We start from the raw sequence: 17,659 nt of genomic DNA on the forward strand, positions 1-17,659 counted from the left end.
AGAGAGAGAGAGGGGGGGGGAGAGAGAGAGAGAGAGAAACAGACAGACAGAGATACAGGGAGAGGGGCAGAGGGAGAAACACACACACACACACACACACACACACACACACACACACACACACACACACACACACACACACAGAGAGAGATTGTTTTATTGCCATAGACAAAACTCTCCTTTTGGACAAAACATAAACAAAGGAATAACGGCGGTATACAGAGAAATTAACATAGTTATTGTTAAGAAATGAACGTAATGAAACGGACATCTTGCTAAGAGTAAAACAGGAAAAAAGAAAACAACAACATAAAACAGAACTATCATTGTTAACACTGACAATCACATTCATACATTCTTGAAAGAGTAGCCTGGTTGTAGTCAGTCCAGCTGGCGTAACCTTCCGAATCATATTTATCACGAACACACCCGTACATTCACAGTTCACCCAGTTCACGTTCGCACGCGTACACGCCCTTATCAGTGCCTTATGCAAGGCAAATACAAATCGTATGACACGTCTCGGCCATCCAACTTTCTACAAAATCATTCATATAAGTTGTAAAATTGACACCAGGTCTCAGTATTTTTTCTGAAAACTATGAAGCTTCCGAAGTTAATTGCTTGTTCCGGCAATCCCAAGCCAGGGCGATAGATATCTTATTCTCATTTCTTCATCTATAAAAAGCATGCTGGCAAAGTCCATTTTCTTTGAATTTCTCTGCTGAAAATTACGCATTTTTTTCGAATTTCTTCACAAGACTTACGCACAAAAAGGAAATGAATTTCATCTTCAACCACACATAGGACAAGGAGACCGTGCGGACATGTCGGCAGAGAACCATTTTTGTTTGCGTTCAGGCCTGAAGTTCTTTGTTTGAATCGTGCCAGGCTGGTTCTGTGCCATTTATCAGTAACCACTTTAATGCATTTTCCTTCATGAAAACCAAAACGAAAACGAAAAATGGTACCAATTGCATTTTTCTGACTCTTCAATGTGGGTAAACCAATCCTGTTTGTATGAATTAATCTGTCCTTAAATTCTTCGAGATTTATTTCGTTTCTTTGCCGACACCCTGAAATATCCAAACTACCCCAAGCCATGTGTGGTTAAAACATTCTTTATAAAAAAAAGCCCAGTTTTCTTTGCCAGAATGCAACTGATTTAGCATCATTTTGTTTTTCACAAGCTTGTCTGCTCATACTTGTCAGTGGAAGCTATGCTAATCTAATTCAGCATCTAATACATTTGATCTTTGTTATTAAATGCAGTGGGTATCGACCAGTTTCACCATACGACATTTTATTGGACGAATGCAATGACACCGAAAGAAAGCGTTTAATTGCATATAATTATATGAACTTTTCCCATTTCTTGATTATCATACAATTCCCCGATTTCTGCTCCACATTCAAATAGTTTCCAGAATACAGAAAAATCGATACAGTTCAGTTGTTTTGTGTTCTTTTTATAGATCTTGAAATCTCCATTACCCCCTTCTTTCCTTTTCAACAACTATCCATCCATGCACTTCGAAGATACAACTTAGTTATGAACGGAAGACCCAAAAATCTATACGAATTTGTTTTTTTAAATGTACAGTCTCCATAAAACATAGAAACTTAGAGAGAGAGAGAGCCAGCCAGACAGACAGACGGACGGACGGACACACGGAAGCAGATGTGCGTACAAGAAGAATTACTGAATGTAATGATTTCAATGTCTTATATTATATTCAGATAATCTCACGTTCATGTGTGTAGAAGTTGGTGACCAAAGAAGTTGAGGAGGAGGAAGGCAGCAAGAAGGTGAGAGTGTGTGTGTGTGGGTGTGCGTGCGTGCGTACAGAAATTGAGATAAATTATTGAAACTTAACTTGTCGTCTTTTGTTTGTTTTATTGATCCAGTAACGCCTCCTTTATGTTGTCTGGCTGGATTGCTCAAAACACATCACTTTGAACAGCCAGTAATCTGTACGGCCTTGTCAGTTATAACATTCTGACCTACAATAGAGGCAACATCGATCTAGACCTTCAAATAAGTTTATCCCCTTTAACAAGAAAAACAGAGAAATATTCACACCACACAAACCAACCAGCCACCCAAACAAACCTGCATGAAGCTATCTTTGATAAACGCAAGTGGTATAAACACATCCTGATATTCCTTAAAAGGCTTACCATTACACATGTTTATGTTCTCATAAGTAAAACTGTGGACTACTGGCTGCATGTCGGTTGTGTATTTGTTGGTTTTCTTTTTTATTTCTTCTTTCTTTTTTTCCTTTCTTTCTTTCTTTCTTTCTTTATTTTTTGGTTCAGTTTACTTTCTATAAGTGGTCTTTGTGGAGGAGAGTTCTGTTCTTTATTATGACTTGTGCATGCAGGTATGTGATACTTCATTTTGAGAGAAATCCATCTCTCTCTCTCTCTCTCTCTCTCTCTCTCTCTCTCTCTCTCTCAAATCACCAGAAGTACATGGTTATATTTTTGTTCTGGTTTTGCCTTTTAATCACTGTTTTGGTTTTTCTTTTCTTTTTCTATTTAACTGAGGCCTATGTATGTCGTTTGTAATTTTGCTATTCAGGTTTTATTACCCTTCTTTTTCAATTTTTTTTTTAACCGTTATTTTGATCTGTACAAGTTGATAAGCTCTTTGCTGTTCCCTTTGAACTTGGTCTCTTTTCCAAATTTCACCAGTTTCCTTCCTCCCCTTTCAAATAATGCTAAATTATCTAGTTGTTGTTTTTCGTTCGTTTTTTTAAAATTTTTATCAGTCTATCTATCTATCTATCTACCTATCTATCTATCTATCTATCTATCTATCTATCTCTTTGTCTCTGTCGGAGCATTTGTGATATTTTTTTTTTCATCATTAGCGCTCATTTGTACTTATTTTGTTGTCAAGAAAAATACATCCATAGTTTCCAAACAACCCAGCCCGTTATCTCCCTCACTGTATAACACTGCACGTGTGTGCCTACACCGCCATAATAACATTCCCAGTGGAACGTATGGAGCACAACACCATGTATGACCGTGTCTCCAACCTAGCTGGATATCCACACAACGTTGTCAGCGTCGGCAGGAGATATTACTGCCGCTAGATGAACTGCTGGCTGTTTCCACTCCAGTGGAGAAATTTCACCCAGTCTGGTTCAGCGACTGAGCAATTATTGTCATCACTGTGACTAGTGTGTTAAGCATGGCTATGTAACAGAGAAAACATAAGAGAGAGAGAGAGGAAGGGGGGCAAAGAGAGAGAGAATCACTAGGAGAACACTGATGATGGCAAATAAAAGATGAACAGATAGGAGGTATACAGGGAGACAGGTTTCAAAGACGACAGACAGACAGCAACAGAGACAGTTACAGACATTGACAGTTACAGACAGAGAGAAAGAGAGTGTTGGGGGGAGGTGGGGTGGAGAGACAGACAAATGTATGGATAGATACATTGTTCTCTCTCTCTCTCTCTCTCTCTCTCTCTCTCTCTTTATATATATATATATATATATATATATATATATATATATATATATATATATATATATATATATATATGGGGAAAGTGAAATACAGAGAGAGAGAGAGAGAGAGAGAAGGGGTGGGGGGACAGACAGAGACAGTCAGACAGAGATAGGGGGAGAGAAATACGGAGAGGAACATAGAGAAACACACACACACACACACACACACACACACACACACACACACACACACACACACACACACACACACACACACACACACACACAGTGAGATTTGATTAATAACAGCAGCAGCAGCAAAATAATCTCCCATTACCGATAATCAGGATGTTCTTCTTCTTTTCTTTTTCCTTTCTTTTGTTCCTTCCTTTATTCTTTCTTTTTCTTTTCTTTCTTTTTACCCACCGTTCAGATTACAGCCCACGCCACTCAAACTGAGTTGAATGGAGACGAGGCACCTCTCTCTCTGTGCACAGACACACCGGCGCACAGATACAGACACAGACACACAGACAAACACAGACACACAGACACACCGACACACAGATACAGACACAGACACACAGACACACAGATACAGACACAGACACACAGACACACAGATACAGACACAGACACACTGGCACACAGATACAGACACAGACACACAGACACACAGATACAGACACAGACACACCGGCACACAGATACAGACACAGACACACAGACACACAGATACAGACACAGACACACTGGCACACAGATACAGACACAGACACACAGACACACAGATACAGACACAGACACACCGGCACACAGATACAGACACAGACACACAGACACACAGGTACAGACACAGACACACAGACACACAGGTACAGACACAGACACACTGGCACACAGGTACAGACACAGACACACAGACACACAGGTACAGACACAGACACACTGGCACACAGATACAGACACAGACACACCGGCACACAGATACAGACACAGACACACAGACACACAGGTACAGACACAGACACACAGACACACCGGCACACAGATACAGACACAGACACACTGGCACACAGGTACAGACACAGACACACAGACACACAGATACAGACACAGACACACTGGCACACAGGTACAGACACAGACACACAGACACACCGGCACACAGATACAGACACAGACACACAGACACACAGGTACAGACACAGACACACTGGCACACAGGTACAGACACAGACACACAGACACACAGGTACAGACACAGACACACAGACACACAGGTACAGACACAGACACACAGACACACAGGTACAGACACAGACACACTGGCACACAGGTACAGACACAGACACACTGGCACACAGATACAGACACAGACACAGACACACCGGCACACAGATACAGACACAGACACACCGGCACACAGATACAGACACAGACACAGACACACTGGCACACAGATACAGACACAGACACACCGGCACACAGATACAGACACAGACACACTGGCACACAGATACAGACACAGACACACTGGCACACAGATACAGACACAGACACACCGGCACACAGATACAGACACAGACACACCGGCACACAGATACAGACACAGACACACCGGCACACAGACACACCGGCACACAGATACAGACACAGACACACAGACACACCGGCACACAGATACAGACACAGACACACCGGCACACAGATACAGACACAGACACACAGACACACCGGCACACAGATACAGACACAGACACACCGGCACACAGATACAGACACAGACACACCGGCACACAGATACAGACACAGACACACCGGCACACAGATACAGACACAGACACACTGGGACACAGATACAGACACAGACACACTGGGACACAGATACAGACACAGACACACCGGCACACAGATACAGACACAGACACACCGGCACACAGATACAGACACAGACACACCGGCACACAGATACAGACACAGACACACTGGGACACAGATACAGACACAGACACACCGGCACACAGATACAGACACACCGGCACACAGATACAGACACAGACACACTGGGACACAGATACAGACACAGACACACCGGCACACAGATACAGACACAGACACACCGGCACACAGATACAGACACAGATACACCGGCACACAGATACAGACACAGACACACCGGCACACAGATACAGACACAGACACACCGGCACACAGATACAGATACAGACACACCGGCACACAGGTACAGACACAGACACACAGACACACCGGCACACAGATACAGACACAGACACACCGGCACACAGATACAGACACAGACACACCGGCACACAGATACAGACACAGACACACCGGCACACAGGTACAGACACAGACACACCGGCACACAGATACAGACACAGACACACAGACACACCGGCACACAGATACAGACACAGACACACCGGCACACAGATACAGACACACAGACACACCGACACACAGATACAGACACAGACACAGACACACCGGCACACAGATACAGACACAGACACACCGGCACACAGATACAGACACAGACACACCGGCACACAGATACAGACACAGACACACAGACACACTGGCACACAGATACACAGACACACCGGCACACAGATACAGACACAGACACACCGGCACACAGATACAGACACAGACACACAGACACACCGGCACACAGATACAGACACAGACACACCGGCACACAGACACAGACAGACAGACACACACACACACACACACACACACACACACACACACACACATTCTCTCTCTCTCTCTCTCTCTCTCTCTCTCTCTCTCTCTCTCTCACACACACACACACACACACACACACACACACTCGCACACGTCCAAGGAGATGGTAGACAGAGACAGACCTAATGACTAACAATGGAGACAGGCCAGTCATCAGACACAGCAGACAGACAGCCGTGCCACAGGGACTGGTGGTAGAAAGAAATGATGGTGGGGCAGTTTGAACCACACAGAAATGGAATCAGTAGGCTGAAACCATAAGAATAGGAAGGCTGGAAGAAGAGAGAAAGGTGGGGGATGAGAGGTAGGAGAGTGAAAAGGACCCCCCCCCCTTCCCTTGCCAGACTCACATACACATGCACGCACGCACGCACGCATGCACGCACACACACACACACACACACACACACACACACACACACACACACAGTAATTCATTTCTTTGAATAAGCTACTACTTCTACTAGTACTGCTGCTGCTGCTACCAACGCAAAGGGAAGTGCAACTACTGCAGACACACACTCATGCACGCGCATGTAATATTGATACCCACCACATCAAAACATGGTCGTTTACATCATAAAAATGCTGATTTATTTCAGCAAATTGCCCCCCAGCGTCAATTATCCCGGGTCTTAAAACACCCAGCAATCTGGCCAGAGGTGTTAGCAGTGCTGGGCCTTTGTCAACTTTGGGGGATGAAGAGTTATGGTTCCTGCTGCTTCGTGACAACCCCGAGGGACCCTGTGAATGCGCGAAGCCAGCTGTTCTTGTCATATGTTCATGGCGTTGTTCTGGTGAGACATTTGTCGGCGGGGCAAGAATAGCGTCATGAAGAAAAGGGTAAAAAATGAGAAGGATAGAAACATACAACGAGACAGTCAGACACACAGACCCCAGGACAGACAGACAGACAGACAGACAGACACACTGACAGGCATACAGACAGACACTCAAACAGACACAGACATACTGACAGGAAGAGAGATACAAGAGACACAATGAGAGAGAGAGAGGGGGGGGGAGACACACACACACACACACACACACACACACACACACACACACACGAACACACAGACAGACATCCGGACTGACTGACCGGAGAGAGGAAGACACACACATAGAGTACGAAAAACTGACATACAGATAGACGGATGGACAGACACAGACAGACAGACGGACAGACACCAACAAACAGACACATTGACATCTTCTTCTTCTTCTTCCTCGTTTGCCTCCCATTAGATGAGCAGCCCGGTGTCCTCGATGAAGGCTGCCGTCCGTCGCAGCTCCTCCAGGGTGCCGTACAGCTTGGCTTCCACTGCTGTCGGTGTTGGCCAGTACTTCCTCCTGGATGCTGCATGCGTCCTACAGTCTTGAAGGATGTGGTCGGTTGTCATTGGTCCCTCACCACGAGGGCACTCTCCGCTCTGTCCAATGCCAAATTTTGTGTGCATGTGGTGGAGCAGGCGGTTGTGTCCAGTCCTAAGCGGAAGATCTTGACCTGTTCCCGTCGTTCCAGCAAATGGTATCTGTCTTCTGGGTTATATTTGGGGTGCTGGAGGCGCCACTTTATTCCTTGCTGTGCCTCGATGATTGTTTTGATTTCATCGTATGGCACCAGTTTGTTGGCCTGCTCCTTCAGTGCACCGTCTTTTGCCAGAATGTCCACTTTTACGTTGCCTCTGATGTCACAGTGTGCTGGTACCCATTGTATCACCACTTTCTCCACTCTGGCACTCCGGGCAACAAGGGCTGAAGTGAGATGGTTCTGTTCTTTGCAGCAGGAGTTCTTGAGGGCTTGGAGCTTGGAGAACACCACCACCTGCCCTGTTGTTCTTGTGGAGTTCTGCGAGACTGTTTTGGCTGCCTCACAGAGGGCTTCTCGCTCAGCTCGGAAGTTGGTGGAGTATTTTCCTGTTGGGATTGCAATTTCTTCATCTCCGTCTTTGTATCGGAGGAAGATTCCAGATCCACCATCCTTCGTTGCTTCTGTGGCGGAGCCATCTGTAAAGACATGGGTCCAGTCTTCCTGGGGGTACTGGTTGCAGATGTACTCCATGGCCAGGGCCTTCCTTTGGGTGTCTGACTGTGTTCCTCTCTTCTCCACTCCGGGAATGCTGGTGACGACTGTTGGGAACACCTGCCTCTTCAGAGATGGGTGGGTGACATTTGCCGGGATAGGCTTTGCTTCGTGTTCCATCAAGACTGGGGGTTGTCTTTCAAGACGTCTTGACTGGCGGATGAAGCTGTCTCTTTTCAGCCGGCTCTTGGTGGGTCTGCTCATTCTGTTGTTCATTGGATGGTTTTCAAGGCGTTTGAATTTTGCTGCCTGGATGAGGAGTTTTATGTCCCTTCTGTCCTCCAATGACTGTAGCCCAGTGGTCTCCTCCATCTTCAGGATTGGGGTGGATCTCATACATTGACATCAAATAAACAGATAATGGAGCAGCGAAGAACTCATCCCATTTTTTTTCGAATCCATCCAAACCAAACACATTTTTTTCTCACCAAACTGCAAGGCAAGGGAAGACAACAAACTTACTTCACCCACTGGGGGCACTAAACATCACACACATGAATCTTTTACACATATAACACAGAGTGATTTACAAAATAAATAAAATAAAATAAAAAACTTTCGAGGAAAAAAGCAAAGACATTAACAAACCATGTCTCTCTAGCATTAAACTAAATTCTTTTCCACAGCAATTGCCTCCCCAATGTAGCCCAAGGTATGTAGAAACACATTAATTGCAGACGACAGGTATTGAGAGGAAGCTGTTCGGGGGATTCAAGCTGCCATATGACACGGCGGTAACCTTTTGAGAGGCTTCAGAGCATGTGGCGCCACCTGTCTGTCAGATAACTCTCAATGTCGCTGCAGCTGGACAGTACACGGTGGGAAAGATGATCGGGGTGATAGGGACAACACAGTAACGGAGGTGCAGGATGGCAGATATGTGGAAAGAGACAGACAGTCAGACATTCATAGTCAGAGAAAGAGACAGACAGTCAGACAATCATAGACAGAGAAAGAGACAGTCAGACAATCATAGACAGAGAAAGAGACAGTCAGACATTCATAGACAGAGAAAGAGACAGTCAGACAATCATAGACAGAGAAAGAGACAGACAGTCAGACATTCATAGACAGAGAAAGAGACAGTCAGACAATCATAGACAGAGAAAGAGACAGTCAGTCAGACATTCATAGTCAGAGAAAGAGACAGACAGTCAGACAATCACGGACAGAGAAAGAGACAGTCAGTCAGACAATCATAGTCAGAGAAAGAGACAGTCAGACATTCATAGACAGAGAAAGAGACAGTCAGACAATCATAGACAGAGAAAGAGACAGTCAGTCAGACAATCATAGACAGAGAAAGAGACAGACAGTCAGATAATCATAGACAGAGAAAGAGACAGTCAGACATTCATAGACAGAGAAAGAAACAGACATTCATAGCCAGAGAAAGAGACAGACAGTCAGACAATCATAGACAGAGAAAGAGACAGTCAGTCAGACAATCATAGACAGAGAAAGAGACAGTCAGTCAGACAATCATAGACAGAGAAAGAGACAGACAGTCAGACAATCATAGACAGAGAAAGAGACGGTCAGAAAATCATAGACAGAGAAAGAGACAGACAGTCAGACAATCATAGACAGAGAAAGAGACAGACAGTCAGACATTCATAGACAGAGAAAGAGACAGTCAGACATTCATAGACAGAGAAAGAGACAGACAGTCAGACAATCATAGACAGAGAAAGAGACAGTCAGTCAGACAATCATAGTCAGAGAAAGAGACAGTCAGACATTCATAGACAGAGAAAGAGACAGTCAGACATTCATAGACAGAGAAAGAGACAGTCAGACATTCATAGACAGAGAAAGAGACAGACAGTCAGACATTCATAGACAGAGAAAGAGACAGTCAGTCAGACATTCATAGACAGAGAAAGAGACAGTCAGACAATCATAGTCAGAGAAAGAGACAGACAGTCAGACATTCATAGACAGAGAAAGAGACAGACAGTCAGACATTCATAGACAGAGAAAGAGACAGTCAGTCAGACAATCATAGACAGAGAAAGAGACAGTCAGACATTCATAGACAGAGAAAGAGACAGTCAGACATTCATAGACAGAGAAAAAGACAGACAGTCAGACAATCATAGTCAGAGAAAGAGACAGACAGTCAGACAATCAGAGAAAGAGACAGTCAGACAATCATTGAAAGAGAAAGAGACAGACAGTCAGACAATCATAGACAGAGAAAGAGACAGTCAGACAATCATTGAAAGAGAAAGAGACAGACAGTCAGACAATCATAGTCAGAGAAAGAGACAGACAGACAATCATAGCCAGAGAAAGAGACAGCCAGTCAGACATTCATAGACAGAGAAAGAGACAGTCAGACAATCATAGACAGAAAAAGAGACAGACAGTCAGACAATCATAGAGAAAGAGACAGTCAGACAATCATAGTCAGAGAAAGAGACAGTCAGACAATCATTGACAGAGAAAGAGACAGTCAGACAATCATTGACAGAGAAAGAGACAGTCAGACAATCATGGTCAGAGAAAGAGACAGTCAGTCAGACAATCATACTCAGAGAAAGAGACAGACAGTCAGACAATCATAGCCAGAGATAGAGACAGTCAGACATTCATAGACAGAGAAAGAGACAGTCAGACATTCATAGACAGAGAAAGAGACAGACAGTCAGACAATCATAGACAGAGAAAGAGACAGACAGTCAGACAATCATACTCAGAGAAAGAGACAGTCAGTCAGACAATCATACTCAGAGAAAGAGACAGTCAGACAATCATAGACAGAGAAAGAGACGGTCAGAAAATCATAGACAGAGAAAGAGACAGACGGTCAGACAATCAGACAGAGAAAGAGACAGTCAGACAATCATAGACAGAGAAAGAGACAGACAGTCAGACAATCATAGTCAGAGAAAGAGACAGACAGACAATCATAGCCAGAGAAAGAGACAGCCAGTCAGACATTCATAGACAGAGAAAGAGACAGTGAGACAGACATTCACAGACAGAGAAAGAGACAGTCAGACATTCATAGACAGAGAAAGATACAGTCAGACAATCATAGCCAGAGAAAGAGACAGACATTCATAGACAGAGAAAGAGACAGTGAGACAGACAAAAGGAAGCAAGAAACAATCATAGACAGACAGGCAGACAGATAGACAAACAGAAATACACAGAGGGACCAAGACAGAAACAGACAGGACACAGACAGACAGAGAAACAGACAGGACACAGACGGAGAAACAGACAGGACACAGACAGACGGAGAAACAGACAGGACACAGACAGACGGAGAAACAGACAGACGGAGAAACAGATAGGACACAGACGGAGAAACAGACAGGACACAGACAGACGGAGAAACAGACAGACGGAGAAACAGACAGGACACAGACAGACGGAGAAACAGACAGACGGAGAAACAGATAGGACACAGACGGAGAAACAGAGAAGACACAGACAGACGGAGAAACATACAGGACACAGACAGACGGAGAAACAGACAGGACACAGACGGAGAAACAGACAGGACACAGACGGAGAAACAGACAGGACACAGACGGGGAAACAGACAGGACACAGGCAGACGGAGAAACAGACAGGACACAGACGGAGAAACAGACAGGACACAGACAGACGGAGAAACAGACAGGACACAGACGGAGAAACAGACAGGACACAGACAGACGGAGAAACAGACAGGACACAGACGGAGAAACAGACAGGACACAGACAGACGGAGAAACAGACAGGACACAGACAGACGGAGAAACAGACAGGACACAGACGGAGAAACAGACAGGACACAGACAGACGGAGAAACAGACAGGACACAGACGGAGAAACAGACAGGACACAGACAGACGGAGAAACAGACAGGACACAGACGGAGAAACAGACAGGACACAGACAAACGGAGAAACAGACAGGACACAGACGGAGAAACAGACAGGACACAGACGGAGAAACAGACAGGACACAGACAGACGGAGAAACAGACAGGACACAGACGGAGAAACAGACAGGACACAAACAAACGGAGAAACAGACAGGACACAGACGGAGAAACAGACAGGACACAAACAAACGGAGACACAGACAGGACACAGACGGAGAAACAGACAGGACACAGACAAACGGAGAAACAGACAGGACACAGACGGAGAAACAGACAGGAAACAGACAGACGGATAAACAGACGTAGAAACAGACAGGACACAGACAGACGGAAAAAACAGACAGGACACAGACAGACGGAGAAACAGACAGGACACAGACAAACGGAGAAACAGACAGGACGCAGACGGAGAAACAGACAGGACACAGACAAACGGAGAAACAGACAGGACACAGACAGACGGGGAAACAGACAGGACACAGACGGATAAACAGACAGGACACAAACAAACGGAGAAACAGACAGGACACAGACGGAGAAACAGACAGGACACAGACAAACGGAGAAACAGACAGGACACAGACGGAGAAACAGACAGGACACAAACAAACGGAGAAACAGACAGGACACAGACGGAGAAACAGACAGGACACAAACAAACGGAGACACAGACAGGACACAGACGGAGAAACAGACAGGACACAGACAAACGGAGAAACAGACAGGACACAGACGGAGAAACAGACAGGACACAAACAAACGGAGACACAGACAGGACACAGACAAACGGAGAAACAGACAGGACACAGACAGACGGGGAAACAGACAGGACACAGACGGATAAACAGACAGGACACAAACAAACGGAGACACAGACAGGACACAAACGGAGAATCAGGACACAGACGGACGGAGAAACAGACAGGACACAAACGGAGAATCAGGACACAGACGGACGGAGAAACAGACAGGACACAAACGGAGAAACAGACAGGACACAGACGAAACAACAGTGAGAAGGTTCTGACAGTGGATTCAGTTTCAGTTTCAGTTTCAGTAGCTCAAGGAGACGTCACTGCGTTCGGACAAATCCATATACGCTGCACCACATCTGCCAAGCAGATGCCTGACCAGCAGCGTAACCCAACGCGCTTAGTCAGGCCTTGAGAAAAAAAAAGAAAAAAGGTGTGAATAAATAATAGATAAATACATAAAAACAAAGAACCACTACTAATAATAATATGTATAAGGCGCAAAAACTTGATGAAGTGAACTATAAGAGTAAATAAATAAATAAATAAATAAATAAATAAATGATTATTTTAATAAAATAAAATAAAATAAAATAAAAATAAAATGAATGGATTCAGCGGGAGAGAAAAAAAAGGAAGAAAGGACACAGTAGGAGAAAGAAAGATGGACAATCCGTTCAGAAGAAAGAAAGAAAATGGATTCAGGTGGAGAAAGGAATACCAATGGCAACAGCAGGGAGGAAAAAAAAAGGAAAATGGATTCAATGTCAGAAAGAAAGAAATGACAACCGATTCAAGGGGAGAAGTAAAGGACAATAGATTTAGTGTATAGAAAGCGATGACAATGGATTCAGAGGGAGAAAGAAAGGACAATAGATTTAGTGTATAGAAAGCGATGACAATGGATTCAGAGGGAGAAAGAAAGGACAATAGATTTAGTGTAAAGAAAGCAATGACAATGGATTCAGAGGGAGAAGTAAAGGACAATAGATTTAGTGTATAGAAAGCAATGACAATGGATTCAGAGGGAGAAAGAAAGGACAATAGATTTAGTGTAAAGAAAGCAATGACAATGGATTCAGAGGGAGAAAGAAAGGGCAATGGATTTAGTGTAAAGAAAGCAATGACAATGGATTCAGAGGGAGAAAGAAAGGACAATGGATTTAGTGTAAAGAAAGCAATGACAAGGGATTTAGTGTAAAGAAAGCAATGACAATGGATTTAGTGTAAAGAAAGCAATGACAAGGGATTTAGTGTAAAGAAAGCAATGACAATAGATTCAGAGGGAGAAAGAAAGGACAATGGATTTAGTGTAAAGAAAGCAATGACAATGGATTCAGAGGGAGAAAGAAAGGACAATAGATTTAGTGTAAAGAAAGCGATGACAATGGATTCAGAGGGAGAAAGAAAGGACAATAGATTTAGTGTATAGAAAGCGATGACAATGGATTCAGAGGGAGAAAGAAAGGACAATAGATTTAGTGTATAGAAAGCGATGACAATGGATTCAGTGGGAGAGAGAAAGAAATGACAATGGATTCAGTGGGAGAAAGAACTGATAATGGATGACTGATGACTGTGTACGACCGTTAAGCCCCCTGGTTCAGCCAGGGGAACCCGGGCCCCACACAGCATCAGTCACACGCCCTGTCCTGGTTGCCGTCGTCCGTCTCCTGTGTGATTAGTTTGCACGTGAACATGGCTGAGTGAGAGGGGTGATATATGAGATTTTTCTGTCTGTATGATAGTTTATCTAAACGGGTACGAATGGATGTCCTTACAACCGGCTGACCATAAGAGCAACAAAACTACCAAAAGAAAATCTGTTTCTGAGGTGGGAATGAAAATAATTAACAGCAATATGAAAATAGAGGGAAGATAGGGACAACTTTTTTCTTCCCAAAGCACGCGACATTTCGGAGAACAAATCGAAGACAGCAGCATAGTGCACAGAGAACGAATATAAACAACTCAGCTGGTCATTCTCCGCATGGTATTATCTATAAACTGAGATCCAAATGAACGAAAACAGACTTACATGACCACAAATTTTCACATTCGAGAGCTCGCCTCACTGTCAATGACATCCATACAGAAAAAGACGGCATCGCGTTTTTCGGTGGTTATAACTGAATTAATTGAGTAACATTTAAAAGTCTCACAAAACAAAGAGATTCTAACATTGATCAGTGTAGCAAAACTGAGTTAAGTGTGGTTTAGGAATGTGACCAAGTACGTCAGACGAGTACATACAGGTAGACAGACAGACAGACAGACAAAGTGACAGATAGACAACAACAAAAAAAAGCGAATGCTATGTCTACCAATCCTTTCACCTCTTATTCCAGAGGGCTGAAAATGGTGAATAGAAATGAGAGAAAAAGGCGACAAGGAAGCAAAACAAGTACAGCACGCGTACACACACACACACACACACACACACACACAAACTCTCTCTCTCTCTCTCTCTCTCTCTCTCACACACACACAGACACACACACACACACACACACACACACATACACACACAATCTCTCTCTCTCTCTCTCTCACACACACACACACACACACAAACACTATCACACACACACACACACACACACACACACACACACACACACACACACACACACACCAGGACGAAACACCCATCAAGTCAAGAAGCTCAACCTCGTAGGATTGCCTCCCCCATTTCTATCTTGGTCTCCAGACATCCGATAAGAACCATAACCCGTGCAGCCAGAGGTCTGGAGAGTGATGGCCCTTCGCGAAGTTTGAGGGCTGAAGAGTTATGGCACCTGGTATACTGTAATGCCTCTGGGGACCGTGAACAAGTGGCGCCATCTGTCTCTTGTCAGATCGATCGCCGTGTGGTCCTGATGGAACAGCACGACGCAGGAGTCATCGAGGTTGAACGGAGGAGAAGGTGGTGAAGGAGAAAGAAGGAGGAGGTGAAGGAGAAAGAGGAGGTAAAGGAGAAAGAGGATAAGGAGAGAAAGAAAACGAGGATGAGGAGGAGAAGGAGGAGAAGGTGAAGGAGGAGAAAGAGGATACGTAAAAAAAGGATGAGGAGGTGAAGGAGAAGGAGGAAAAGAAGGTGAAGGAGAAGGAGAAAGAGGATAAGGAACGAAACGGAGGATGAGGAGGTGAAGGAGAAGGAGGAGGAGAATGAGGAAGAGGAGGAGAAGGAAAAGGAGGAGAAGGTGAAGGAGAAAGAGAAGGAAGAGAAAAAAAAGTAGGATGAGGAGGTGAAGGAGGAAGAGGAGGAGAAGGAGGGGGAGGAGAAAAGGAAAAGGAGGAGGAGAAAAGGAGGAGGAAGTAAAAGAAGTTGTATTCATCGTAACAACATAAATTCTTGTTGTCATCGTCGTTCTTTGCCGTCGTCGATTTTCTTCTTCTTTATGACCCCAACGATTCTTTTTAAAACCACAGCCAAGATCAACTTCTTTGAACGCTTGTTTGTGTTACGTTGGTATCATAACAAAACAAAAGCTAACAAACAATCTTAAGAAAAGCACGAACAAGAAACAGCAAGTGTGTAACTAAAACATACCTTATATGGTTTGACCATTTTGTGTTCAGTGTTTGATGTGAAGTGAATTTGACGTTGATATTAGGCTGCTCATGCAATAACTCTTGAAAAGCATTAGCTGGACCGGTTTTCAATGTTTGGTGCGTTTGTGTTTTTTGTTTTGTTCTGTTTTTGTTTTTGCTTTTTTTAATTTGCCAGACTGAACTCGTTTGCGTCCCTTTGAGTAAACTGAAGATGAAGTCTCTTGCATCTCGACAGATTGAATTTGTTGGATTGGACTGGACTGGATTGGATTGGGTGTGGTTCGTCTGTCGGGATGGACGAGGACCATCTAGTCATCCTGGGGGTGGGTGGGTTGGGCTCTGTGGGTGCGCAGATGACTGGTCAGGCCAATCTGCGCCCGGAAGGTTCTGACGCAGTGTGGACAGGGGATGGTAGCGGCTGTCGGGGACTTGCTGGCACTGCTTTTCCTGGCCTGTTTGCGTTGCTCTGCTGCAGCGATTCTGTTGACCTCACAGGATTTGGCGCCTTTGTGAACAGCTGAACGCCACTTTGGTCTGTCCATTGCATTCAGCTCCCACGTGTCGTGGCTGATGTTGAAGACCTTCAGAGAAGCTTTCGGAGTGTCTTTGAAGCGCTTCGTTTAGCGCTGACCATGTTGGAGTTCGCCGTACAGCAGTTTCTTGGGGAGCCGGTGGTCTGACAGGCGAACTACATGGCCTGCCCAGCGCAGCTGGGCCTGCATCAAGATGGTGTAGATGCTGGGCAAGTTTGCACGAGTGAGCACCTCTGTGTCAGGGATCTTCTCTTGCCACTTTATGCCGAGAAGTTTTCTGAGGCTGGTGGATTGGGTGGGATTGGATTGTACTGCAGTGCGTTGCGCTGCATCGTGTTCTGTGCCGTTCATTTCCTATGTCCTGTGGTGTTCTATGTCATGCTGTTCTCTGCTGATATGTTGCACTGCGTTAGAATGCAACGCATTGGACTCTGTTGTATCATAGTTTGTTCTATGGCACTAGAAACATTGCATCGTGCTGGACTGCCTTGAATTGTACTGCATCATGTCCTCGCCAGAAAGGGCTTGTCGGGCTGCTTTCCCCGGGGAGAGCGTCGCCCCTTTTTCAGCACCACGCGCCACATGCATACTTCGCATGGGAT

This window comes from Babylonia areolata, chromosome 32 (assembly GCF_041734735.1).
Source record: "Babylonia areolata isolate BAREFJ2019XMU chromosome 32, ASM4173473v1, whole genome shotgun sequence".
NCBI classification, from domain to species: Eukaryota; Metazoa; Mollusca; class Gastropoda; order Neogastropoda; family Buccinidae; genus Babylonia; species Babylonia areolata.